Below are 3,582 nucleotides of genomic sequence, written 5' to 3' on the forward strand. Positions count from 1 at the left end.
ATAGAGGGTAAAGAAAAGTTTTTAGAGAGGCGAACAGAAATAAGAGAGAAAATGACAGAGACAGGTGACAAAGGAGAACAATATGCATCCACAGGAGAGAGAGAGAGTGGGATGTAAAAAAGAGAGAGAAAGAAGAAAGACACAGAGACATAAACTGGCAGAGCCAACGTCTGCTTCCCGTTGGCACTGCAGTGCGCTCGGAGCCAGGTACGAGTCTCGGTAACCAGCCACAGCAGCTCGGAGTCTCCTGGGCACTGTTCTCTTCTATCTCATCCTCGGCACTCAGTGAAGCACAGCAATCGCTCCTCTCCACACCCTGCCACAGATCTGCACCCGCGATTACGCCCCAAATCAAATGAGTCTGGGACTGAGAGATGGGGGGGGTTGTTCACAGGGAGGGGGAGAGGGGTGGTGGTGGTGGAGAGGAGACAGGGGAAGGTCTGACAGATGTGCATACAGATACATCATGCCAGCTTCGGGATGCGAGTGGTCTGAGAGAGTGAAGCACGTCGGGTGATTTAGAATTCCTCTGAAGCCTGTTGGCTTAGGGAGGGCATCCTTGCAGAGAAATTACTTCTGTATTTGTGCAGAGATTCACTGGGAACAATAGTGCATGTATGACAGGATACGTCCCTTGAAGCAGAGGCGACAATATTATTCACGAGTCTTTTATGCAAATTGCATTCTGAGAGCAGATAGATTTGAGCTGCACAAAGGGAGAGAAGGTTGATAGCCAGCAGAGACACATGAAAGTGAGAGGTTCAAATCTGAAACTGAAATTGGTCACTTTGTTTCATTTTGACAGGAGACTATTGTCTGGCAGTGACGATGGTGACTGCAACAACAGAACAGTTGGAGCCAAAAAGAACAGACTTATGATCCTTAATATTTTCAAATAGGATGTTTAGTTGCTGCCAACCTTTCAGTTTATAGGTGTAGCAGGAGGCGCCTTTAATTAGTGCTGCAGTACCGGCCTATCACGGTTGGTTGCGCTGTCTATAAAGGTGAGTGGTTGTGCACTGGGAGCCCTCTTGCCTTGGGGCTACAGACTGCCCCGCCTCCTGTTATCCCCGCACCTGGCCGCCTCTCCTGATCGCCTTTTCAGCTGAGTCGTGCAGCTCGCCGTTGTTTGGTATGTAGTAGTTGTTTGCGTCTGTGTACCTTCTAAACTTTGCACAAGTCCTCAACATTGGCTTCTATCCCTCAGGCAGTTCATTGGCCGGGTCTTCCTTCTCCCGTATCGGCCCCAATTGTAGGGCATGCAAGTGTTTTCTCTTATATTCTCTTCCGACTGTACCTTGAATAAAAAAAAAAAAAAAAAAAAAACTAACCACTTTTGAAAACTAACACTTTGGTAGCACTAAAATGGCACTTACTTATAGCACTCTGTAGTTTTGCTTTATTTCGAAGAAATTTTACTGTCTTGATTCTTGTTGTTCTTGGTTTGTACCCTCAGGGTTGAATGCACTTATTGTAAGTCGCTTTGGATAAAAGCGTCAGCTAAATGAAATGTAATGTAATGTAATGTTTTCCTCCTCTGCCGGTTGCAGCGGGGAGTGATCGAGTGCACGTAATTGTGCTGCTCGACGCAAGTGATCCCCTTCCTCTCCTTTGATGTTCATTCAACTCCTGACGGTATGTGGATAATATGAAGATATTTTTCTATGGCAGGGTTGACGTGTGTGTGCGGTTTCTGCCAGCACGTTTCTCCCCCCCCCCCCCCTCTTCACGCTGCTGTTGGCCGGCTGCTGTTTTGCCCACTGGCTTATATAGCCAACACATCCATCCTACTCTGCATCTCCTACTGTGCTGTACCTGCCACCGAGTATGGTGACTGCTGCCTCATCTTTAGTCTCATCTTAATCTATTCAGTTAACCGACTTTTAACTGATCTTATTGATGATATTATTTGTGTGTGGTGGTTTGTTCTGCATGTTTTTGACCGACTTCTAACTGATCTTATTGATGATATTATTTGTGTGTGGTGGTTTGCTCTGCATGTTTTTGACCGACTTCTAACTGATCTTATTGATATTGTTTGTGTGTTGTGGTTTGCTTTGCATGTTTTTGGTTTAATTCGTTTCCTTAGTTATTTTGGTTTGGCTAAATTGCTTTACTTAATTATTTGGATTTATCAGTTTGGATAAATCTCCATTACTTTTGATTTAATTTCTCCGTTAGTTTTCTTTTGTTTGCATTTATTGAGTTTGTTTAAGTTGAACACATTTTATTGTGAAGTCATGTTTAAAGATTATATATATATTAATTAAAAGGAATTGAAATTGTACGCTGGACCCAGTCTCAAGCTTTCATTAGTAGTGAACTTGTGTGCTTTAACTTTAAGGTTAATCTAACTCTCCAGGTGAAATTCCTGGGGTGGCGTTGCTGGCAACTTGTCACTAGTTCAACTAAAACTTCATCTTATTGGTCCCTCAAAACGTCGAGTGCCACATAGGCATTGATAAAGTAGTAATCTGCAGATTTAGCTTTATACTGTCAGTCTAAAAGAAACAATCTAAATTAATGCAGCAGAACCAGGGATGTTGTCGTTTTTATTCCCGTCGGCGTGCTTCCTACTCAGAGGTTGTCCTGACACTACATTATCCACAATGCAATTTATCTGTCTATTGTTTGGGTGGGTTTTTGTTGGTAATGACCAATCTCGGCTCCAGTTGCCTCAAGCAGTGATAAGGAGAGAGAAACATAGGTCTTGTAAACTCACTTCTTTCTAACTCAGAGCCCAAAAAAAATCCTAATTTGGAATCTTCAGAGCCAAACCCAGATGTAGAGGGAGCTCCCTTCAACACCGACTATGGGCTTTTTAACTCTGCAGACCATTTACCTCCAAAAAATCCTATTTAACACACTAGAGGAAAAAAAGCTCAAAAGCTGAAAGAAACAAAGCAGGCCTCCTTTAAAACTGCATTAATGACTTTTCTTTTGCTCAAGTGACCATGTATAATGTGAAATTAGCTGCTCATAGCAACATACCTATAGAGAATCATAACCACCTCAGCAGTTCCCCTCAGCTACAATCTGTTTTCCTGTCTTCCAGCTCACTGGTTTGGTTTTACAGCCTGCAACTTAACTCTTCTGGTTCACTGAATCTCACTTCTCCGGTCGTCACCATTTCCAGCCACAGCAGGAAGCTGTTTTCAGCTGCTCGGCACCAAATGATGGCGAGAAGAAGATAGCAACTAGTCGCTGAATATGAGAATGAAGAGGCTAAAGTGACATGTAATTACATCAGGATTTCGTGCAGTTGAACACAATTTATAGATGACTGTGGACTGAGGGTTAACATGAAGGGGCGACTGTACTGAGGAGAGCATGATTAACACAAGGGCTCATGACTAAAGAGGTCAACCTTGTCATGAGGTCAGCAAGCTTTTGTTAACATGATGGTACATAAGGCAAGACATCCTCATAGGCTTTTGAGGGGACGACCCTGCAGCATGAAGCGGTTTGAATCATCACATCATGTCTTTAATTCTCCAAAGAATTAGAATAATCACTGACTGTGGAACGATGCGGCCATTGCCTACTGTTAGGATTTTCAAACTTTTAACTATAGGTTGTGTC

This window comes from Limanda limanda, chromosome 18 (genome assembly GCF_963576545.1).
Source record: "Limanda limanda chromosome 18, fLimLim1.1, whole genome shotgun sequence".
In the NCBI taxonomy this organism is placed as follows: Eukaryota; Metazoa; Chordata; class Actinopteri; order Pleuronectiformes; family Pleuronectidae; genus Limanda; species Limanda limanda.